The 26,167-nt window shown below is 40.7% G+C and overlaps 1 protein-coding gene and 1 long non-coding RNA gene across 4 annotated transcripts in view; one reads left to right on the top strand and one right to left on the bottom strand.

Moving 5' to 3' along the window:
• Positions 1-26,167, bottom strand: part of ENTPD1 (ectonucleoside triphosphate diphosphohydrolase 1) — a 92,735-nt gene that overhangs the window by 49,235 nt on the left and 17,333 nt on the right. The window lies entirely within an intron of this gene.
• Positions 2,286-24,388, top strand: LOC109264698 (uncharacterized). The gene is made up of 4 exons (XR_002078835.2): positions 2,286-2,453; positions 17,823-17,988; positions 18,373-18,447; positions 19,770-24,388. It is a non-coding gene; the product is annotated as an uncharacterized LOC109264698 (long non-coding RNA).

Below are 26,167 nucleotides of genomic sequence, written 5' to 3'. Positions count from 1 at the left end.
GCAGCACTATCAACAATAGCCAAAGTATGGAAAGAGCCCAAATGTCCATCGATGGATGAATGGATAAAGAAGAAGTGGTATATATATACACAATGGAGTATTATTCGGCAATCAAAAAGAATGAAATCTTGCCATTTGCAGCTATGTGGATGGAACTGGAGGGTATTATGCTAAGCAAAATGAGTCAGAGAAAGACAAATATCATATGACTTCACTCATATGAGGACTTTAAGACGCAGAACACAAGGGAAAGGAAGCAAATATAACATAAAACAGGGAGGGGGACAAAACATAAGAGACTCTTAAATATGGAGAATAAACAGAGGGTTACTGGAGGGGTTGTGGGAGGGGGGATGGGCTAAATGGGTAAGGGGCACTAAGGAATCTACTCCTGAAATCATTGTTGCACTATATGCTAACTAACTTGGATGTAAATTAAAAAAATAAAATAACAAAGTAAATAAATAAAAATTAAAAAAATAAGGGGCGCCTGGGTGGCTCAGTCGGTTAAGTGGCCGACTTCAGCTCAGGTCATGATCTCATGGTCCCGGAGTTCGAGCCCCGCGTTGGGCTCTGTGCTGACAGCTCAGAGCCTGGAGCCTGTTTCAGATTCTGTGTCTCCCTCTCTCTGACCCTCCCCCGTTCATGCTCTGTCTCTCTCTGTCTCAAAAATAAACAAACGTTAAAAAATAAAATAAATAAATAAATAAATAAAATAAAATCAAGCTCAATAGGAAGCTATGTTCTCATCCATATGCTTCAAAGCTCAATTGTTCCAGTAGTTCTCTCTCCATGTGCTGCTTCTGGATACTTAATGGATTGAGCCATTTCAGTTTGGGAGGTCTATAGCTATTTGGGGAGGGGCTATGCTTCATTTGTTTTTTCAATTAGTCATTCAATAATTATTTATGGAATGTATTATACTGTGCACTAGACCTGCCCTAGGCTCTAAGCTACAGCAATGAACAAAACAGATAAGCATCCTCATCCACATGGTGCTTATATCCTAGTCTGGAAGAAAAGACAACAAACAAGATAAGTAAAATTTAGGGTATATTACATAACCATAAGTGCTAAGGAAGGAGGAGAAAAAAGCAGGAAAGGTGATGAGAAAGGATAAGTTTATTATGAAAGGTCTCTCTGAGATGGTGATATTGATGCCGGTCAAAGATGTGAAAAGAAAGCATGCATACCTGTTGAGCAAGAGCATTTAAAGCAACCAGAATTGCATGTGCAAAGGCCCTGAGGTGAGACAGTGCCTGGTCATGAGGTCAGTGTGACTGGAAGAGTGATGCAGGGGAGAATAATAAAAGATTGTCAGGTGGGTAACTGGGTTGCTTGCTTATAGGACCTTGCAGGTTCCAGCAAGGTTTTGCCTTATTCTAAGAGATCTGACTTATTTCTAGTCATTTGTATTATCTACACTCAGCACCATAAGATAAAGAAGAAATCATCAAGGGCCTTTAAAGTCCCTGGAAAGGGAGGATGTGGCCTTTTAGGCAGCACACACCTGCCTCTTGTGATGAGGTGCTGAGGCTACCCCAATGAGGTCAGGTCACAGCACAATCACACAACCAAATATAGGCAGACATGGCTCTGTTGAAGAAAAGACTGTGCCAAGACCAGGTGAGATGGATCCAGGAAGAATAAATACTACCACGTGGGAGGTCTTCTCTATACCTTCTGGCCTTGGTGGATCAGGACCAGAGAATCTTTGCTGAGAGAACATCATCATGAGGGTTCACTGAGCCAATAGTCACCATGATCCATGAGCAGAATGCTAAATTCCACAAACATCTGAAGGGTGGCTCAAGATATAGCAGAGCCCAGACAAGCTCACCTTTGTTCAGCCTCTCTGAGTGTCCACTTCCTCATGTGCAAAATGGGGTCCATAATAGTACTTACTTCATAGGGTTGCTAGGTAAGATTCAATGAGCAAACAATACATAGCAGCCTATACTTCAAGAGCCTTCACTGTACTCCAGATTCTGCTCTTAGCACTTTGAATATAGCCACCCATTTAACCCTCACAACAATCCTGTGACGTAGATGTACTATTATCATCTGCATCAATTTCCTAAGGCTATCAACAACAAACTACCACAAACTTGGTGACTTAAAGCAATAGAAACTTATTCTCTCACAATTCTGGAAGGCAGAAGTCCAGAATCAAGGTGTCAACAGGGCCAAAGGCTCTGGAGGAGATTTCTTTCTTGCATCTTCCAGTTTCTGGTGGCTCCTGGTATTCTTTGGCTTGTGGCTACATCGCTCCAATCACTGCCTGCACATGGCCTTTTTCCCTGTGTCTGTGTGTGCTACATTTCCCTCTCTTTTCTCTTATAGGACACCAGTGATTGGATTTAGGGCCCACCCTAAATACAGAATGAACTCATCTCAAGATCCTTAATTACATTAGCAAAGACCCTTTTTCTAAATAAGCTCACAATTTACAGGTAGGTACTATTATCATCATTAATGTCACTCTACAGATGAGGAAAGTGAGTCACAGAGAAGCTAAGTAAGTTGCCCAAAGTTACACCGATGTAAATGTTGGGACCAGGAAGTAAGCACAGGTATTCTGGACCCAGAGGCCAGGCTTTTAACCACTGCCCTACCCTGCAGCACATGACTGAGGCTTAGTACAGTGCTTGGCACATAGTACCGGTGCTGTATGTGGGAGCCAGTCCCATCATCCAGAAGTGAAAAGTGACTGACTTTGAGGATTTGGCTATAAGAGTGGTCTGGACTGTTGTCACAAGTGACAACAGACAATGTTTTACCTTTAAAATAGAGTCTTCGGTCCCTAGGAGTCAGAAGCTTGGAGCTAAGTAGCAGAGGCTGAGATTGTAATTCCCCAAGAAGTTAAGGGACTTGGTCAAAGTCATACATTTTGTTTGTTGGTTTGTTGGTTTGTTGGGGGGGGGGGGGCGGGGAGGGGCAGAGAGAGAGAGAGGAACCTGAAGCAGGCTCCAGGCTCTGAGCTGTGAGCACAGAGCCTGACATGGAGCTCTAACCCACAAACCATGAGATCATGACCTAAGCCAAAGTCAGACGCTTAGCTGACTGAGCCACCCTGGTGCCCCTCAAAGTCATACATACAGACGTGTGGCAAATGGCAGAGAGGGTTTCGATCCAAGTCTCTCATGTCCACTCCACTGCCTCAGCCATTGCTCTGCATTAGGGACATGTAGAAATTAATTACTCAGCTTCGTTCCTTGACTCAATGCAAAAGAACACACCCCAAGTTCTGTTCAAATGAAAAGATCATATTTCATCTCACACCCCCCATATTTTCCCAATTAATAAATCCGGAGTCAAATTTGAGGACAAAGCTGTTTAATTTGGTGGGGTTTTTTCCTGTGTTTTTAAGTCAAGGAAGTCAGTACAATGTCAACAAATACACAAATGCTAAAAATAAACTGAAAGGCCTCAATGATGACTAGTCAGTTAAAGGGCAAAAGGCAAAGGAGAGGGAGGGAAAACACGATTGACCCAGGCTTGGGAGACATGGGCAAAAAGACAGATCCAGAGAATAAGAGGGGAAGGGAGAGGTGGAGGATGGGAATGGAAAGAGAGGGAGAGATAATTAATTGAGTAAATTACCCATGCCCTGTCCTACTGATCCCTTGAACCACAGACTTCAGAGGAAGCTATTTGCTTCTATTTATGATCATTTATTCCTAATCTTTGAAATGTTAATTAGCTGACTAATTTCAGCCCACAACTCTTTAGAAAAGGAGCACATTTATCTTAACAAAGTGGCTTGGCTGGTCCTGAGTGAGCCCCATCTGAGGCTCAGCTTTGGGCAGGAGGAGCCCAGCTAGGGACACTCAGGCAGTAGAAATGCGAGTAGGGGTGCTGAGCTCTTCCTGCAAATTGGATTCTGCCACCCCCATGTTCCCCTCTCCAAGGCTCTTGCTGTGAGCTGTGCTCTTTTCAGATTAGCAGCAAGTAACTGACTTTGCATTTGGTGTGCCTGACTGGAAAAATTGTTAATGACTGCAAAAATCAAACGCCAATAGGGGCTCTATGTATGAGAAATAAGGAAGCAAAGGAGTCTCCTTCCTCGCTCTTCTCCTTACTTCCTCCCACCATACCATCTACCACCTCACCCACACCCCTTCTGGCCTCTCCTGAATTATTTTGCCCATAGACTGCATGGAGCACAATAAGTCTTTGTGGTCATCATGGAATCCCGTATTCAAGTATAGGGCTGGCAAGGAAGAAGGTTGTTTCCAGCAAAGTGACATCACTGAGACTGCAGACAGGAATTCCCTGTGTCCCAGCCAACAAGTGTAACAATCTCATGTATTGATGGTCTTTGCACTAAGCACATTGCTTTCACTAAATGAATCCTCTTCCACAACTGAATTGAAGAAATGCACCCTGGGGACTCTGCCCTTTCTCAGAGCAGCTGCATTTGTCAATAAGCTTTGGTTAGTTTCAGCCAGTGACAAAGACTATGAAAATCTGTACTGGCCATATATCACCAGAGTAGGGGGTCAGAGCCAAGGTGGAGTAAACTGACTCACTCAGGTTACCTAGACTTACAGTCCCCTGTGTTCTATACCTTACATTCATAAATTCTCTCATTTCTATCTCCACATCTTTGCACCCATGAGATATAAAAGTCAGAAGCAACATAAAAATATTTCTGCAGCAAAATATGCCATAAACAAGGTAAAAAGTTACAAAGTATGAAAAATGTTTGTAACAGCTATGAACCAGTTAGTTTCCTTAATATATAGAGTCATTAAAAATCATTAAGAATATGATCAACCTATCTGATAGAAAAATAAGCAAAAACCATGAATAGGCACTTCAAAGAAATATATTCTTAATATATTAAATGTATTCTCAGTGTCCTTAATTAAAGAAATGCAAATGAAAAAATGGGATAACTTTTATCACTTATCAGAATAGAAAAGTTTTTTTTATTTGATAACATTACTAAATGCTTATTAGAATGCCCCCCCCCCCCCCCAAATACTGACAATACCAAATGTTGGCAAGGATGTGGAGCAACTAGAACTCTCATGTTGCTACCGGGGATGCAACATGGCACAGCCACTTTGGAAAGAGTTTGGCAGTCCTTTATGAAGTTAAACATATAATTGCCATATGACCAGGCAACCCCACTCTTAAGTATTTATCCAAGGAGAGTTAATACATAAGCCTACACAAAAACCTGTACCTAAGTATTTGTAACATCACCCAAAACTCAAAATAACCCAAATGCCCATCAACTAGTGAATGTACCCAAATTATGACACAATCATACAGTGTAATTCTACTCAGCAACAAAAAAGGAATAAACTACTGATAAATGCAACAACATGAATGAATCTCAAAAGCATTATGCTAGGTGAAAGAAACCAGACTCAAAAAGGCTACATACTGTAGGATTTCATTTATATAGTATTCCAGAAAAGGCAAAACTAAGGACAGAAATCAGATCAATGGGTAGAGGTTCAGGAACAGAGGACTGACTACAAAATGCAAAAGGTCATGAGGGAATTTTCTGAGATCATGGAAATACTCCGTATCTTGATTGTGGGGGTAGTTAGATGACTATATACATTTGTTTAAAATTCATAGAACTGTATACCTAACAAGGGTGAGTTTTCAGTAAGGAAATTCAATAGAGAAATTCTATTTATCAACAAGGAAATAACAAGGAAGCGGGGAAACAGGCATTTCTTACATGTTGGTGAGAGTAAAAATTCATATAACTTTGGTGGGTGGCAATTTTGTAATATGTATGAAAGAGTGAAGTGTACATATCCTGTAACCTAAGAATTCTACTTCTAAAAATTTAACCTGCTAATGATACTTATGAATATATGAAAAGATGAATGTATAAGGATGTTTGGTGCAGCATGATTTGTAATAGCAAGACTAAAAATGACAAAGGTCCATTAATTGGGGTCTGGATATTAAAATTCTAAAACACAGCAGATAATATTATTCAGGCATGAAAAAAAAAGATTTTGATCTATGAATGTTGATACAAACTGTCTTCAAAATATTTTATATATGCAAAGCAAAATGTGGAGCAATATGTACAGTATGTTCCCATTGGATAAAGGCATAGACATCTCTGGAAGAATATGGATTCGCTAGGACTCAGGACTCAGCATATAGTCATACTCATGGCTTAAGATTTATTACAGTGAAAGGATATGAAGCATCAGCAAAGACAAAAAAAAAAAAAAAAAAAAACAAGCATGGAACTATGTCTAGGGAAAACAGGTACAAGCTTTCAAGAGTCTTCTCCCAGTGGAGACCACAGGACATACTTAATTCCCCCAGCAATGAGTTAGAACAACATATGTGAAATATTGCCTACCAGGGAGGCTCACCAGAGACCCAGTGCCCAGGGCTTTCACTGGGAGCTGATACATAGGCACCTTCCATTCAGCATACACCAATATTCCAGATGGAATTCCTTTCCCAGAAGGAAAGCAGGGGCTCAGCACAAACCACGCTACCTGCACAGTACAAGCACAGCAAGCCATCCCCACCAATCCTCAGAATGGTGACAACTCTTCTGAAACCCAAGCCCCCAGACACGATCAAAGGGATTCAACCCAGCAAGCAGGTCCTCTCAAGGACAGCAGTCCCAGGTCTGCATGTTGATTCCCTTCTGCACCAAGCAATTCTTAAAATATTTTACCACATGACCTTCCTTACTCCTTCCCTCTCTCCTTTTCCTCCCTCCTTCTCCTCCTTCCTCTTCCCCTTCCCTCCTCGTTTCCCTGAGTAATTTAAAATTCTTAATAGAAATTCCTCAAAACCCAGAGGCTTTGAGTTGAAGAAGAAATATTTACAGAGGGTTTCCAGTTTAGAGTAAAGTGGCAAAGATGCTAGGAGCCCAGAAGTTAGGGAATGAGTAAATGGGAAGTTTTGCATTGGTGGTTTGATGCTGACTTTACGGATTCTCTGCTCACTGCCACCCTGCTACCCACTGACCAACCTTGATGAGGCCAAGTAGCCATCTCTGGATCCCCACTCATTCATTCTTCTCAGGTCATTTAATCTCTTTTGTATCTTTGAGGCAGAGCTTTGGGTGGATTCAGAGCTTTATTTTGAGGGAAATTTGGCATCTCCTCTTAGGTACCTCTGCTGTTATGTAAATACAAGAGGGAACACCTCTCTGGATAAGATATAGTCAAGTTTCTAAATTCTCTGGTAACCATCACAGATCATCAGTATTAAGCAGCTGGCTCTCTCTTTAACCAGCAACACAGAATATCTGTACTTTAGATACTTATATGAGAACTCAATCTTAGGTTGAATAAGTATCTAGTTCCTGTCAAGGGTGTAACAGATACAGCTGATATTTGGGAAGGACAACCTAAGAGTCCCCAGATTTTTTTAGTTTATTTTCTGTATTCGCTTAGGGAGGCGGAAGGCAGGAGGGGTTACAGAAAGGTCCCTGGATCTTGGAGAAAGGGGTGTCCTTCTAGGGTAAAACTAGTAAGACCAACACATAACCAGATGAGAGCAGGTCCTACCAAAATTGCCCACACTTTCTTTTATCTTAAGTGTATGTTCAGTCCTGTGACTTAAGTTTCCTCAAACCCAGAATACAACTAAGAAAGTGGTGTCCTACTCAATTTTGTACCCTGAATGAAGAAAGAATTTGTAAATATGGTGAGGTGGGGTCATCTGTGAGGAGTGAAATGGCAACTAAAAGAATCAGACAGCATGGTATGTCTCCAGCATGGTCTGGGGGAAAGCTGCCTTCGCCATGGAATCAAGTATGCCACTTCCCTGAAAGTTCTTTCTCCATAGTGATGAAGGAGGACCCCTCTAAGATAATGAGACTAACTCATTATCTTAGATACCCCTCCCTGACTATGATTTCATGTCCACCAAGCTGTCTTGCCACAACTAACAGGGTAAAAAATGAGCTGATCATTGTTAAACAATAAGTGGGTATTATGCCTTATACACTCATCATTTGCATGTTGAATTTCATGGGATTGTCATTCTTTTTATTCCGTAAGACACAGGCTGTCTGTAGAATATGGACGCAACGCAGAGACAACCAAAGGCATGTGTACAGCACATTCTATTGACTTCTTGCTGACACCCATACAGTCTGCTATCTTACTTGCTCAGACTTACAGAGGTAGGAGGAGTGCAGCCAGACAAGGAAACAGACTTGGGGGGCCAAAGCAGACAAGAGTGATTCCATATGCTTTCTCTTCTTTGGAGTTATAATATTGTTCTGAATGGAAGGGAAAGTGTCTCCACCTCAGCATACCACAAAAAACGAAGCATACATTATGGTCCTTGGAAATGATGGCTAAAATAGTTCAAACTCTTTATAGAAATTCCTGAAAACCCAAGTACTCTGGGGAACACTTGAGTTGAAGAGGAAAATTTTACTCCACCTTTTGGGAAAGTCTTTGTTGCCTAGAACTGACCTCTGGGAATGACACATTGGTAGACCCATCTTTAGGGATGGGATAGTTAAGTTAGATAACAAAGAAACTATTGGGCCCACCCTCTACCTATTCTCTCAGGACTGGGTGGGGAAAGGCCACTTCCTCTCTTCTTAGATTTTTATATGGTTACTGGTATGTTCATTCCACTTCTCTTGCCTCCAGCTCTTTCCCTCCAGCATCTCCAGTGACCTGACCCGTCATGCCCCAGCAGTTCTTAAGATGTGACTTCCTCTAACTTGTTTTTTTTTTTTTTCTCTGTATACTCTGGGCATTCCTAAATTCCACCTCCTCACAACCTACTCCCACCTTGATCCACCACACCTGGCTTCTGTCCCACCATCCCACTAAAGCCACTCATAGAAACAGCCAATGGATGCTTTTCAGTATTTACATTTCCTATAGACTTTGACACTGTTAATTTCTTACTACATAAAGTCTCTCCTTTCTTGGCTTCCATGACACCAGGCTCTCTTGTAATAGTCCTCCTATTTCTCTGACCCCTGGTTTACTGGCTCTTCTTTCTCAACATACCCTTTGAATAGGGATGTTCCATAGTGTTCTGAGAACCTTGGCTCATTTCATTTTATATACATACACTCAACTCAAGGGTGATGACTCCCTAATCTGTATGGAGATGACTCCCTCATCTGTATGGAGATGACTCTCTCATCTATTATCTCCAGTCCAGAACTTGCTCTTGAGCTCCAAATCTGTAATTCTAGTCACCTACTGGACATATTTGCTGTAATGTTCTACAGCCAAAATCACCACGTTTAAAACTTAACTGTCTTCCCCACACTAATTTTTCTCTATAATCTGCTCAGTGAAGGTCACCACCATACCACCAGTGTCCCTAAACTCCTTCTTCTCCCTCTGATCAAGCTCCAAGTTTTATTGATTCTACCCACTAAATATCTCTCAAATCCTTTCATTTATCTCTTCTTGCCTGGACTTCTACAACAGCTTCTATAGAGGCCCTCTCATATCCAGGCTCTTCCCCTTCCAGTCCATTTTCTACTTTAGAGCCAGCACGAACATCCTAAAAATGCAAACCTGATTCTACAATCCCACCAGTATGAACTTCTGATTCTCTGAGCAATGTCTCAAAATAAAAGCAAAACTCTTTAACAACAGTTTGGAGGCCATGTCCCCAGGTATACTTCAAGGTGTTAGTTTCTACACTGGCCCTTTTTCATATCCTTATGCCTTACACAATGTTTCTGCTTCTTTCTTCTGTCTAAAACACTATTCTTTCCTCTCACTTCTTTATCTAACTATCTTCTGGGGAAATGGAGGCTGAGAGAGAATAAGTAGTTTATGTGTCACTGCTTCCAGAAAGTCTTCCTGAAAGCCTCTTGCCCTTCCTCTGCATCTGTCTCATGGCACCCGTGCCCAGTGCTACAATGGCCTTTAACTTGTGTCAGTTTCCTCCATGAGAATAAGTGCCCTGAGAACACAGAGTATCTTTTAGATCTTTAGAAACCAGCAAAGGGTCTGGCCTATGTCAATACTCCATATGTCAGTTCAGTTGAATAAATGAATGGATAAGATTGATTTGAATTTTTAGTATACAACATTTTCCATCAAGAAAAAGGGTGGGGGATTCGAATATTTCAAATGTTTTACTTCTCAACTCCATGGTTCTGACTATTTTTAGTGAGCTGCCAGGAAACCTCAACTTCAGTCTGCATGTACTGTAGGAAGTAAGAGGACAAATGTTTGGGTAGTAAATCCCAAATCTGGATCCCAGCGCTTAGTCATAAACTCCATGGAATATTTTCTCACTAAATTACAAAGAATAATAGCCCTAAATGATAGGTTTATAATAGAAGGAACTCCACATTTGGCTGGTTCTTTCTAAGCAAGTATGGTTAACTCTACATTGTCTCTGGCAATGAGTCATTCTGATTAAAGAGAGTATGATTAAGTAGTAATGCATCTCCTTTTTTATGACTATGTAATAATCTCATAGGATAAACTCTCAACTCTGCATCTTACTAGTTGTGTGACTTGGGCTTTCTAAACTTTCTAACTTCCTAAATCTTCATTTTCTAGACTAAAATTTTTAAAACATCCATCACTTACTTTGGGAAGTTGATGTGAAGATGTAGTGAGCTCTGTATGAAAAGAGTGATTAGAGTGATCCCAACGGACCCCATGGCCTCAGTTACTACTGTCAATGTGTGGGAAATAGTTTAACTTATGTTTAGTCCAGACATACGTATTCTTGACTTTTTGGCTCCCTCTTTGCCCTTTCAGCTTGGATGACTCACAGACACCTCAAACCCATTCTACTCAAACAGAATGCATGTTTCTCCCCTCCCCCCAAACCTGTTCTTCCTCCGACTTCCCATAGTTCAACATTTATAGTTCAGTGAACATCTCTACTGAGATCTCACCCAGTTGTGATACCAAGAACAGCATCATCCTCCATTTCTTCTTCACCCTCACCCTTCACACCCAAACAACCCATTTATTCAGGAAATTTTTCTGAGACTTTGTGTCTAGTCCTGGGTCCTGCCTCCCAAAGATTCTGATGCCTCCCCATCCCCCTCCATCACACTGCCACCTCCTTAGTCCAACCACCACCACCTCCCACAGCAGGCTCCTAACTCATCTCCCTGCATCCACTCTTGCCTCTCGACAATTTACTTTCTATACTGAAGCCAGAGTGATCTTTTCAAGGTGCCTATATGATCACATCACCCACTAGTTACTTAAAACACTTCAGAGCTTCCCATTACTTTAGAATAAAAACCAGAAACCTTCATGCAAGCCATAGGTTCTGTGTGCTCTACCCTTTCTGGGTTTCTAGACTCTCTTATCACCACTCTTCCCCTCACTCTGCCTCCCCTCAGCCTCACTTCACCACTCTCCCCCTGCTACAGGGTCCTCGCACAATTTTTTTACTCTGCCTGGAACATTCTCCTCCCACTTCCTTTGTTTAGCTATTTTCTACTCAGCCTTCAGATCCCAACTGAAAGTGACTCCCTCAAGGACGCCTCAGGGAACCCTTTTATGAACTCACACTAGCAGGCACTCTGCACGACACTCGAAACTTTTCTATCACTTGAAGCTATCGTAATTAATTATCTACATACGTAAGTATTCCACCACACCAGCCTCAATGCTGGCTGCATATTAAATTCACTGGGAAAAATACCAACTCCTGCGTTCCACCCCAGACAAATTAAATCAGAATTACTGCAGGTGGGGACTACACACTGCAATCTTTTAATGACTCCCTGGTACATCTAATGTGTAGCCGAGGTTGGGAACCACTGGTTCAGAGGGCAAGGACCATGTCTGCTTGTCCACAACTTCATCCCTAGTGCCAAGCACACAGCAGTGTGTGCACACAGCATAGGCACTATAAATGGCAATTGTAGTTATGATTGTTATTGTTGTGGCTGATATGGTTATGATTAAGATCATAACTTTTTCACATTTTTGGTATCTGTGATTTTTTACCACGTAACTCCAAGAAAATAAAACTGTAGCAGCTAAATTATCTTTTAGCTGATATTATTAAATCAGCTGAATTATTAAAATTCAGCATGTTTCTTCCATTTTCCTGTCAACATAGACCTTCAGTTGAGGACTGACCAGAACCTACTATATAATGTTCTCACAATAAATCACATCTCCAAGGTGAAACAAAATACAGCATATTTAAAAATCCAATTCATATCATACAATTCCTTTTTATGTAGGTATGTATTCATAATTATAGTCATTTGAATAATGACTTTCGAATTTTGTAATGACATGAATTAATTGGATTGTCCACTGCTTTACCACTCTGATTCTATTTGATTTTACTCTTCCTTGTTTGTAGTTTTTCTCTCCTGTCACATGACCTATTTTACTAAGCAAAATACTAACCCCACCCCCACCCTGGCTCGTTGGTTAGAACTGAAGTTCCTTTGGCTTGCAGTTTGCCTACGTCAAAGGGCAGGCTCTGGGCAAGTCCTTTAGAGAACATTCTAAGGACACAGTTTCTGTAATCCAGTTCTCAACCATAAACCCACTCAAAATCACCTACGTGTATTGTTAAAACAAAACTGCTGGACCCTATGCTCAGAGTTACTGATTTACTATGTCTTACTATGTGTGAAGCCAGAGAATTTGCATTTCTAATAAGTTGCCAGGTAACGCTGCTGTGGCTAGTCCAGGAATCATACTTTGAAAACTACTGCTTTAATTCATAATGCACTCTAACTACCCCCTAGTCAATGGTGGATATTTAAAAAAATAGTTGCAGAGCAGTTGTGAGGCCTACTAGGGGTACAGTCAGTGAAGACCATCCAATTTATTCTTTATATTTAAAGCACAACTCTGGGCATTTCTCCTATGATTTCAGAGGGATTTCCTCTGGGCTATTTTTGTAAATGACTCAACATCTCCCACCCATATTTCTCTTTTGATGAGAAAGAGATCGTGAAAGCAGCATGCCTCTAGCCTGTTCCTAATAGGGAATCCCTCAGCTACCTCTAGCCTACTTTTTATTTAAAAAAAATTTTTTTTTAATGTTTATTTATTTTTGAGACAGAGAGAGACAGAGCATGAATGGGGGAAGGTCAGAGAGAGGAAGACACAGAATCTGAAACAGGCTCCAGGCTCTGAGCTGTTAGCACAGAGCCCGACACGGGGCTCAAACTCACAGACCACGAGAGCATGACCTGAGCCGAAGTCGGCCGCTTAACCGACTGAGCCACCCAGGTGCCCCTCTAGCCTACTTTTTTTTTTTTCATTTTTTTTTTAACGTTTATTTATTTTTGAGACAGAGAGAGATAGAGCATGAACAGGGGAGAGGCAGAGAGAGAGGGAGACACAGAATCGGAAGCAGGCTCCAGGCTCTGAGCCATCAGCCCAGAGCCCGACGCGGGGCTCGAACTCATGGACCGTGAGATCGTGACCTGAGCTGAAGTCGGATGCTTAACCGACTGAGCCACCCAGGCGCCCCATCTAGCCTACTTTTTAAAGGCAGCCCTTGTACACTATCCCTGAAGCCAGCCAGATTTGGGAAGTCACCTTCGAGATTGTTTAACATCATGGTGAGAGGGGGACTGAAATAACAGTGAGGGAACTTCTAGGAAGCTCTTCAGAGAAACAAGGTTCAAAATCACTCTAAGAGGTTTCAGCAGGGATTTGGGAGACAGGTAGGGTAAGGGATTCGCAGGCAGCCCAAAGGAAGTGAGCCCAACACTAGCACCCCAGCAAGATGCCCGGCAAGCAAGACCCCGTGACGGGAACCAACAGCTAGAGGGAGCATGAACTGTAACCTCTGCTGATGCTCACTATGCCAGTATGACCCACTCAGATGTATACACAACACAGCTTCACTCTGCGAGGGGGAGGGACTAAGATAAGAAAAGGTCTCTTGTGCTGTCCTCATTTAGGGGCCAGAGGGCAATTTTAGGATGATCCCAGTTTTCCTGGGACCATCCTGAATTTAGCTTCTTCTTCAGACCCCCATGTTCTTTAGTCACGCTCTCATCCCCTCTACCATTCTCACTCAGCCTCATTCTTACCTTCTTACCAAAGACAGGGGCACCCCCTCTTCTAAGATGCACTCTCTCCTCGTAGCCTCTGGCACTTTCAGTCTCGCTTAACCAATTCTCTTTTCTTCCCTGAGCTCAGTTTTGTGTCTGACTTCACTGTCATCTTTAGGCTTTCCACCATTTTGACTTTTTAATACTCCATGAATGTGGTACATATTTTTCAGATCAAAAAAAATCTCAAAGTGGAAAGAAGCTTAGAGTTCATGCATTCCAAGGTTCCCAGCCCCAAATGCACAGGAGAATCTCCTAGAACTTTTTCCAGTCCCATCCAGAGAAACTGCATCAGAGTCTCTGGGGTTAGGGCTCAGGCACTAGTCATTTTTAAAACCCCTCAGGTAATTCTAATGTGCAGCCAAGGTTTCAAATTGCTTCTAAGCAGAAAATCTACTTCTACGGAATTCTTGAAAGCTGGGTATTTAACCTCTGCCGTATCCTTCTCCACTGACAGAAATACATGTCCATGTAGTGCATGCTTTTGGCAGACATGGCTAATCTCTAGGAAGCTCTTTATCACGATGCAAGTTTTGTTTCATTCTAACTCCCACCCACTGATTTCAGCTTTAAACTATGATGCAATGCAGTATGTTTACTTCTCTTCATTAACAGTTTTAATCCACAAAGATACCCAGTTTCCCATTCTTGAGGACAAATAACCCCAGTTCCATTAACCACATTTACAGATCTCATGTCTCACCTTGCCAGATCTCATGTCACCCTAATTACCCACTACTAGATGCCCTCTGGTTTGTTAATGTCTCTCTCAAAACACACTGCTCTGGGGGCACCTGGGTGGCTCAGTCGGTTCAACTTTGGCCCAGGTCATGATCTCATGGTTCATGGGTTCGAGCTCCGTGTTGGGCTCTGTGCTGACAGCTCAGAGCCTGGAGCTTGCTTTGGACTCTGTCTCTCCCTTTCTCTCTGCCCCTCCCCTGCTTGTGCTGTCTTTCTCTCTCTCAAAAATAAATAAACATTAAAAATAATTAAGACAAAACACTGCTCTGAACTGAGGGTAGTACTACAGAGAGAGTGAAGTTATTATATCCTTGATTTGGAAACTTAACTTTAATTGCTGCCACCTAGTATGACTAGTTGCTTTAGATGCTCATATTGAAAACTGCGGTCCAGTAAAACCTACAGATCTTTTTCACACAAACTATCTCCAAGTCAGGATTCTCTCTTGGGGTGTGTCTATCATTTAAATGTCAGCCTTATGGCTCCAGCCCATCTTTCTGGTTTGATGATACTTGATTCTTTTATGTAATATATTGCACTCTCACTAAAAGCTGTGTATTACTGGCAAATTTGCTAAATGTGCTTCCTATGGTTTCATCCAAATCACTGATAAAATGTGCCAAATAATACTGGGACAAGTGCAGAACCTTGTGGTATGTTCCCCTATAACCTTTCCTCAAGGTGGATTTCAAACCGTTTGTCAACATGATTTAGCCATGATTCACACTAAATACCAATCCTCTGAGTTCATTCTTATCCAATCCATGTTTCTCCAACTCATCTTTAAGCATATCATGAAAGACTTTGTCATACGTCTTTCTCATACTGTTGTATATTATACGTTTTTCTCATACTGAAGTACTTACAAGTAAAATGATATTATATCTGGGATTTGCTTTAAAGTATTCCAATACCAACAATAAAAAGACCTGGTGGAGGGGAGAGCAACAGGGAAAACAAAAATCTCAGAATATTGATAGCTGTTGAAGATGGGTAATGGGTATATAGAGGTATATTATTCTTTTTGGTTTTGTTTTAAATGTTCTATAAAAAATTTTATGAACCTCTTGCTGAAATAAAATACACTATTTCTATGAATTTGAGAGACTTCCAAATTCATTAACTCTAACATCCTCCTATGCATCTTCCTAATTGGGGCAATCTGATATAACTTGATTTAATAAATCCATGCCAGTTTCAAGTGATTGGGGCTTTCTTTTTTAGTTGCTAACAAATCTTCCATATTTATTTTAAGACTTTGCCAAGAATCAACCTCATGTGGAGTTTCCTGAACCTATCCTCCCCCATATTTTATGATTTAGGTTACTAACTCTGAGAACTTAAAGACCATCGTGTCTATAAAGTTCTTTAAATTCATTTAGAAAAATCATGGACTCTCTTAATAACTTCTCATCTGTTTCAATGACTTCTTAATGAGGTATGTTTCACTTTGAATTGATTGAACTTTCTAGACTCAAGCAAAATAGAAGTTCAGAGGTTCCAATTCTTTTGCATAATCCATTACCATTGTGAATCCCTCTTCCTGTTCATGTCTTGCACTGAACCGTAATCAAAATAACTTTTTTTGTTATCTTTAGCATTTTTTCCTGCATGCCTCATCTCCAAGTGATACTTAGCCCAAGGGATGCTACTTTTAAAAGAATTCTCCTAGCTTCTAAACGTTCTTGTTGACTACTTGCCATCTTTTGTCTCTATCGTACAAATCCTTGGGTGGGGGGGGAGGACTTTATTTTATAAAAGCCATGGTGATCCTAGAAATTTTGAGAAAATGGAGAAATATATAAAATAAAATTAAACTCACCCCTAATTTCTAAACTCCTTATCAAGGTCCCTCTGGTCAAATAAGTATTTTAAATGCCTTTCACTTCTCTTATCCATTAAGATTACTTCCGATCACATAATCTGATTGCTCATTTAGTTGGTTATATCACTTTTAGACTCCTATCCTTTTGAGCCATATTCTTTAGCAAATCTGACCATGAGATCTCACCTATCATTTTTCTGATTTTTTTTAATCCTTCTTCCTAAAAATTGAGGCCAAGTGCTGGTTGCCTTGTTTTCCTCCTTCAAGATTATTAATGCCTAAATCAACTATTCATTTCTCCTACTTCTTAGCCATATCTTTCTTTTGAATCAGAATTAAATCAAAGAAGATGGAAGAAGGGCACTAAAATCCTCCTCTAACTCGCAAAAAGTATCTATGAGGAATATTAAGAATTTTTCATATATTTTTGGAAAATTAGATTTCCAATCAATATCTAGGTAAAGTTACAGTGTTTCAAACTTTCATAATTGAAAGGGGTTGGGTGGGGGTAACAAAGGAAAGTGTTGCCAACATCTACTGTGATCTTCATGCCAAGCACTGTACTAGGCACACCACATAAAAATTGTTTTTCTCATTTAATACTCTTAAAGGAACTATAAGTTAACTACTGTTTTAGTTCCTGTTTTACAGATAAGGAAAATGCAAATGAGACAGATTAAGCAACTTCCCCAAGACCAAGCTGGCATAGTATCTTTGAAATACTAATTATTAGAATATCTGGTTTGCAAAGACCTCCTTTAGTTGGAAAACTCCATTCACAGTTTATTTTGCTTCTGTCTTTGCTTTTTAATAGAAATACTTCATCCAAAGCTTCCACCTGACTAGGGTGGTTTTATCTTATACTCATACAACAATGTCGGTTTTCACTCTCCCTCCTTTGTTCTCATCCAAAGCCCTGCAACAAGCTTCCAATCTCATGCTTTTGTATTTTCATACAAACAATATCTTAACATTCCCTCCCTATTCTAAAACATTTATGACTTTAAATAAGAAATAGAACTCACTGCCTCCAATCAGTTAGGAGACCCACCCTTCTAAGCCCTGTGACATGTGGAGCTTCATGTTTAGGTAGAGTAAAAGTATATTTATTTCAATAGGTTAAACTTTGATTTGAAAAAAAAAAATGAAGATGGTCAAAAGAAAGCTTGAAATTCTAGACTTATCAAATTTCCTTAAAAGTTGTATCAATGAATCATAGATGTATTCTCCTTTTTTCTCTCTCAGCCCTTTTCCTGGAAATTAATGCAGCTTATTATGCTTCACATTGGAAGAGGCAAAGAGCCATAGCCTCACACCTTTCCATGAATTATTCTAAAGTTGGCAGCAGACTACCTAAATGAAAAAGCAACAGCAAAACAACACCCAGAGGTTACAGGAGCTGGGATCTTGAGTAAGTCACATTCTCAGTCTTTGTTTCTTCAACTGTAAAAGGAGGATTAACAGTACTACCTATTTGATGGAGTTGCTAAAAGAATTAAACTGAATAATCTTTCAGAAACTCCCATATGAACTGTAAATCAATGATTATGATTATTATGATAATGATGATTATAGCTTGCAAGGCCATAACTTCATTTTGAATCAATGTATAAAATCAAATATGCAAATGTGCAATACCCAAGTAACCAGAGGCTTTTTACATCTGTAAATGGTGTTGAAAAGTGTTTTAATTTCCCAAATTTCCAGGATTCTTCTTTTTCTCATGATAGAAAAGTCTAGGGTAGGTGCAAAGATTCCTGTCACTTCACCATTTGCTGATACTTTTTCTCACTAGACTTGGTGGTTTGGGAACCAGGTTTTGCTGCTGACAGTACACTGGAAGCCAGAATCTAGGACTGAGCCTGGCTTGGTGAGTATCAGTCCTGGGTCACCCTATTCTTCGGAAAGCAACATCAGCTTCAAGTTCTAGAATTAGGGTTCGCCTTCTCAGGCAAAGAAAGGGGATGCTGTAGGGAGGTTAGGGAAACCCACACCTTCTCCCTCCCCTGCTGATTCTGCCCTTCCTCCAGGCTTGTCTTGCAGGCTCCTTTCAGAGCAATATGGAAGTCCTTGGGCTCAAAGTACACTCTCTACTCCACTGCTTCTCATTCTCATTTCCAATTCAGGGGAGTAAAGAAATACTCTGGGGCCTTAAAGTGGAAGGGAGTTGTGTGGTTCTTCACACCTTAACGTGAAATGTTGAGATGGACTGTGTTCCCCAAACCTGGCTGTGGAAAAGCTGAATAGAAAGAACATGGGTTTGGAGGCAGTATAGGAGGAGGGCAAGGGACAAACTATCCCTTGGGATGGGTTGGAGGAAAGGGACTTTGGTAGCACCCAGGCACTGGGCAGCAGGGTGGGAGGACATAAGGCTCAGGATATAGAAGAGAGGTCCAGAAATGAAGCTCTCAGATGCCACATCCACTTCACCAGCACCCAGTTTTACCAAGTACCCACCCTGTCTCCTTCCTGCCTCCTTGGATGGAAAGAGCAGCACTGGAAAACTCTCAGTTTCATCCTCACAGTTACCGTTTGTTATGTGCTTGCTGGGTACCAGGCACTATGCTAAACACTACGTGCACCATCCATGAAATCTTCACAACACTATAGATATCATTAGGCCAATTTGCACTTGAGGAAACTGGGGGTCAGATGTTTAGTAATGTGCTCACTGTCACACAGTAAGTGCAGAGCTGGAATGTAAGCACAAGCCTGTGTGATGGTGGGAACACTATGCTCTTCGTTATTAGGAGGAACTGACACTCATTTAACTCTTCCCTTTTCTATCTCCTCCTACCCCTCCCCCCACCTACCACCTACCCACTTCCTTCAGTCAAGTATGGCCAGTTAACATAGCCATCTTCTAAGAAGGTCACCACAGGTGGTTTCTGCCTCATAAATGTCTAGGTTGGGTTTTGTGGCTGCTTTTCATGTCCTGTGACCTTATGATCTTGGCCACAATAGACTACGCCAACAACCACTGCTTGAGCCATGGTTGGGCTTGCATTACCTCATTTAGCCCTCTGAACAAACCAATACAAAATTAATCATATTGTACTGGTTGAGAACACTGACTCAGAAAAGTTAAGTTACCTGCCTGCGGTGATGATATAGTTAGTAAGAGGCAGAACTAGGATTGGAGGTTTGGTTCATCCAAATGCTTGAACATTTGGCTCTACCTCTTTTTCTTAGGAGATCAATGGAGTTGGCCTGGAACAAGAAACCCTCTCGAATACAATTTGTGACAATGGAAGGGAGTTTTCCAGCCAGTGCAGCCTGTGCAGCAGGAGACACAGAGACAGAATCAAAGAAGAGCTGAGTTTTGGCAATGGAAGAGAAATCAGGGAGGATGAGTTCCACAGTGGCTGCCCAGTCATGTGGGCTGGCACTATGCCCTCATCAAAGCAGTTCCTGCCAGCTTATATGTAACAATAGAGTCTGTTACCTGTGTTTTCTGACTTCTCCAAATGGGCCTGTCAGCCCCTAGCACCCCAGATAACCTAACCCAGTCCTTGTCACCTATGCCTCACACATATCCCTCCCTTAGGCTTAAACTCCCAATAACACACCCCATCACTATCTTGTCCTGTGGGAATGGAGTGGCGAGAGTCTTGGAGCCCTGTAGACCCTGATGCTTGAATCCTAACCCCACTCTGACATCCAGCTTTACTTCTTTCCCCAAGTAACTCTTTCCTTCCATTGTCTGCCAGCTCCAAGAGAAAGAGTATTAGGCCTAGGGGTGCTTTCCAACAGACCCTGAGTGTTTGGGGTGTACATCAAATGTTTTCTGGGGGAACAGCAAGTCAAATGCCGTATGCAACTCAGAAGGCCATACAAGTACAGAACCTCCATATCCTGGGTCCACCAAGGTCTTGGAGTGACTGGGGAATGAAACTAGAATCTTCTTCCAGGCCTTCAAACCCCACAGTTAGTCCCACTGTCTGCACGAGACATCAGAGCTCACAGAAGTCCCCTTGTCTCTGAGGTTGGCCAGAGGAACAAGCTGCTAGTGAGTATCAGTGCTAGAAATGCTGGCAACAAGCAGCATAGGACACTTTTTTTTTTTTTTGAGTTTTATTTTTTTATTTTTTTAATATGAAATTTATTATCAAATTGGTTTCCATACATCACCCAGTGCTCCTCCCAACACATAGGACACTTTTAATGCTCCTATAAAGCATGTGTATTCTGAGGAACTTACACTCCTGAGCAGCTGGGGCTACATCTGTAAATGTCACACATAATGAGCTGTTCCAAGAAAGATCCAGGAATACAAAAAGCTTGATTTCCTGGCTCCAGTGCCTCCCCTTGGAAACCTTCTCCTCTGAGGACAATTTGGCGAAAGGTCAAATTGGTACCTTGACCTTTACGCGCTCACACACACACACACACACATACACGCATACGCACAGAGAGAGAGAGAGAGAGAGAGAGAGAGAGAGAGAGAGAACAAGAAAATCACTTGGTTATATTAAGCATCCCATCACATTCCTCTCTCAGGAAGGCAGGATATAGTAATCAGAAACAGACAAAAAGAAAAAATAATTGACAAGGCACCTGTTTTTTTTACATAGATCTACTTCTTTCTAACTCTCTTGCAGGTTCTCTTGCTGTTCTATTACTTGGTAACCAATTGCCCCAGCTCCAAATCTGTTCCTCCTTTCCATAATCATAATATCTAGAAGTTGAGTTCCCAAGGCAACCACAAATATTTGTTATTCTTTCTGCCCTGTGATTTTCCCTAAAAATAAACTCAGATATTTTTCCTACCATCAAAATGCCATGAAGAATGTTAATGGATATTGCTTTTTTATGCATACCTGTGAAATAAAGAAGGTGTAATGCTGCTTAGGCAAAATTTCCAGAAATACTGTGAAAGTCCTAAAGTGGAAGATAATATAAAAGCTGGGGTGTTAGATTGTTCTATCTTTAAAATGGAACAAGGCATGGGGGAAAGGATTAGAGCAAGTTGTTATACATATGTTCATGCACCCAAACAAGCAGAATGTTTTTCCTTTTTAGAAAGGAAATAGCTGAGTGCCTATTTGCTCTGAGGTCTCATACAGATTTCCTTCGAAATGTCCCTTTGATGTGCCAGCCAAGGACTCCCAGAGATCTCTATTTGAAGCCAACAGAACTGAAACCAATTAACAAACAAATTTGTTTTCTGTTCACATGTGTCTCTGGGGTGGGTGACCTTTCAGAAATCATGGATAAAGTCTCCATTTAAGGCTCCAACACAGTAATGACCCCACTACACAGATCATTGTGGCTTAAGGGGCTTCCAAATTAAAGGAGGTCTTACAAATGGTAATGTCACAATGGCAATAGTGATAGAAAACTTTACATTTCAATTATGTCAACAACAGTTTGCAAACGCATTTATGTTCCCTCTCTTTTTGATCCTCAGAGAAACTCCCTAGGACACACACACACACACACACACACACACACACGCACACACACACACAGTTCCATTTTACAAGTATGCAAAAGCTGAGGCTGAAGAGCAAGGACACTTGCCCCACCTATATGCTACTGGGTGTACAACTCAACCAAGTCTTCTACTTCCAGTCCCATGTCTTATTATCCTGAATATTCTTTATGCTTCCACCTCACCATACCTACTATCATCCAAGAATCCTGAAACCAGTAGAATTTGTGATACAGAGGACCAGGAGTTAAACAGACAGACTTAAGAGTTCTTAGAGAAGCAATTCATAGATAAAATAATGGAAAGACTGTGGGGGGTGGGGCGGGAAGAAAAAACAAAGCTGAGATGAACTAATGCAAGATGCAGTCACTAACACAACAGGGAAAATTCTGTCTCCCTCCTTCATATCCTCTCTGCTCATGACTGTCCTAAGACCTCGGACTTCCCCCAAATGGCCCTATAATAACCCTTTCCTCCAATATTGGAAAGTGTCTTAAAATATTTGGCTAACCTTGATTGACCAAACGCAGGTTTCCAATTTTTCTTAGAACTACCATATTAGTACCAGTCATATTCATGTCACTATTTCTTTTGACACATGTTCTTTATACAACATGGTCTCTGAATCCTTTCCCATTCTGTATATACCCACCCACCCAGTTTGTCAACATCTCACTTCCAATGTGATGCAGAAAGGGAATGTACCACCCATAGTGATTTCCAGTTCTTTACTCAATGAATCAATTAAAAGTAAACAAATTTGCACTGAATCATGAGGGAACTTTCTGAGTGGTGGAAATACTCTATATGTAGCTTGATGGGTCAAAAAGTGTTGTTGTAGGGATAAATGAGATAGTGAAAGTCAAGCACTTAGCATAGGTCTTGGCACAATGTAAGTCCTTTTATGAACCACTCCCTGCAAATCAATGCCTTCATTGCACTCTCTCTGAAGTATTATCTTCAGTTCAGAGCAATGTATTTTTTTAAGTTTATTTATTTATTTTGAGAGAGACAGAAACAGCATGAGCAGGGGAAGAGCAGAGAGAGAGAGGGAGAGAGAATCCCAAGCAGGTCCACATTGTCGGTGCAGAGTCCGATGCAGAGCTCAAACTCACGAACCACGAAATGATGACCTGAGCTGAAATCAAAAGTCAGACACTTAACCAGCTGAGTCACCCAGGCACCCCCAGAGCAGTGTATTTTGAGACAGACAATAAATTGGAGGGCAGAAGTTTCAAAGGAGAGACAGAAGCTCCTACTCACAAAAGTTCCACTAGCAATTTGTCCCTCTCTGTTTGTGCCTGTCCAGCTTTGCCCTACTCTGGTGAAGACACAATAGGTTTATCTCCTGAGGATCAACTCCACCTAATTCCTACAGTATATTGGGAATTTCTTCACCATAATGGGAGAGCATCTGAAAACCCATGTTGCTTCCATGCCTTGGGTCAAGTGTCCTGCAAAGAATTTAACCACCCCTTTGGGAGAATCTGGGCAAACCTCCTTAGGTAAATTCATCATAGAGTACATTAGAGTCTGGCCACCCAGTTCCTGGTCCTTGCTTCATTTCCACCTTAGGATTAGAGTCAGACCACAGATGTTGACCAAATTGGTAGGGGACTGACCTTGTATGCTGGTTTCAGTCCACTACTTTCATGTAGGATCTGAATTCAGTTTCCAGTGACCTCAGACAGACGTTTCTGCCCAATGACTTGGCAACAGACCAAGGATGTACTTCCCAGATGCCCCTGCAGCTGGACCCCCACCTTGGATCAAAGCCCTTGAATACAGCCATGGTCTGGATCAAACATGACTTTATTTGTCTCCCTTGGACACAATGACCTGAGCTACCTACAGCAACTTCCTTTTACTCTCCCCATCTACAAAGAGCTTCAGGTACATGTCATATCTATGGATGTTCCATTTAGAACACTGACAATGAGATGAAAACATTACAAAGAGCAAACATATGAGCTCATAAAGAAAAGCAACCTATTGAAGATTTATACAGGGACAAATTTATTGAAGATGTATGGGGCAAATAGGCCTCAAAACTTTAATAGACCTAAAAACTTTACTAGTCACTGATATCTTATAATTTCATTCATTCATTCATTATGTACTCATTTATATATTCACGCTTGCACTGATTTGAATAACATTTGATTGTCTGGAATGTGCTTGGTACTGGATATATACAGTATGAATAAAACTTTATAAGATATATAAGATATACATAAGTATGTATAAGATATATATAAGTATTAATAAGATATATAAAGTATGAATAATCCCTGCTCTTAAAGAACTGTAAGAATTAATGTTCAGAATGTCAATGTCATCGCCTTGATCTGTCAAATAAACGTTTTTATCCTTGGTATGCTCTGTTAAAAGAAACAGATGTAATACACCTCAGTAGGTTATATAAGATAATTCCATTCAATAATATTAGCTATAATTAGCACAAAATGTAATGTGTGAGCTTCAATTCTCTAGGTAACAGCATTATCAGCCTTGAGCGTGGCGTTTCTAGGACTGTATCACACCTTTGGCCTTCCTAGCTATATGGTATTGGCCTCACTTCCTCAGTTTTAAAACAGGAATAACAGTATTTCTCATGTCATAAGATTTTTGTAAAGGTCAAATGAGGTAATGGGTTCAACGTGCCTAACATGGTACCTGGAAAACTCCTGTTTACATTGTATCTTCCTTTTCAAATTTGCATATGGTAGTTTTTATTTATGTAGTTTACATTAACAAGATCTTTCCATTTTTTAATATCACCTTAGAACCTCCATTTGGGGTTAATATCTAAGGTCAAGAGCAATTGGCCTTATAAAGGAAATCCTAAGTAGTAAAAGCAATAACCAAGAAGGACAACGTACTCATAGCCCTAATCAAAAGGAAGTAAGTAGAAGTAAGCATCTCAGAGTCTCAGAAATTAAAATTTGTGAGACGCTTATCAAAACTATCACCTACTAGGAAAAGATGTTAGAGCATATGACACTCTGTTAAGTTAAAACTAAACCAACTGCAGGACACATGAATAAAGTGACAGGACCCCAGTCAAGGCTCAGGCTTTCAAAGCACATCTGGACTCTGTATTAAGTTTCAGACAACACACTTAAAGTGAGACCTTAACAGCCTAGAACTGATCTGAAGCTTCCCAAAAAACAAAAGTGTTAGCCAACTGGAACTTGACAAAACAGTGAAATACAGTAGGAAAGCTGAGGCCTCTTCAGCTGGGGAATGGCAGACACGGAGGAGTCATGGCCATATCCTTTCAAATATCTGAGGGACTATCCCACGGAAAGGGATTTAGATCTGGTCCACCTCTATGGCTCAGAGGGAAGAACTAGTGCAAATGGCAGAAGGAAGATGCAGGAAAGGAGAAACATTCAGTTAAATTTTAAAAAGAGCAAATCTTTGTAACAGATCTATCTCATATAATAAGAGAACTCTCTCTGGCATTTAGGAAAAGTAAAGTATAGGAGGGCAAGCAGAGACTCTAGGACTCAACAGAGAATTCAGCTTGATCAAGACACTGGACTGTGGATTTGGCTGGTTTCTGATAACTTTTTCAGACATCCCTGGTAAGAACAATAAAGCAGTGATATACTTTCTAAGACATATTAACCATAAAATGAGGATAATAATAACATTGACCTGACAGAATTGTGTAAAGATAATAATAATATGTGGGAAAAGACTTCAATGGGAAAGACTAAAATGGAAACAAATAAACAAGGTCAGAGGAAACAGAGGGGAAAATTTCAATTATTATCCTCACAGAGATGAGAAAAAAAATTGCATCTGTGAGACCAAAAGAGTGTACAATTTTGTTTAAATAAACAATTAGAAAATAAAAACAAGTTTTTAAAATTTTAAACTACAATAACTGAAAAATGAACTTGACAAATGTCTTTGAAATTTTAAGGATAAAGCTGAGAAAATATCCTAGAAGGTAGAGCTGACTGCCAAAGAGACGGGGAGAAAACACAAGAAATTAAAATTATTAATACAAGAGAGACAGCGCCTGACTAATACACCTTCCAAAAAGAAAGATCAGAGAAAACCACGGGAAGAAAATTATCAAAGAAACCATATGAGAAAATTTCCCAGAACTAAAGGACCTGAGTTGCCAGATGGGAGGGGCTGA

Source organism: Panthera pardus, unplaced genomic scaffold (genome assembly GCF_024362965.1).
Source record: "Panthera pardus isolate Hobbes unplaced genomic scaffold, ASM2436296v1 HiC_scaffold_22, whole genome shotgun sequence".
NCBI lineage: Eukaryota > Metazoa > Chordata > Mammalia > Carnivora > Felidae > Panthera > Panthera pardus.
This window is presented reverse-complemented; position numbering and strand designations above follow the sequence as displayed.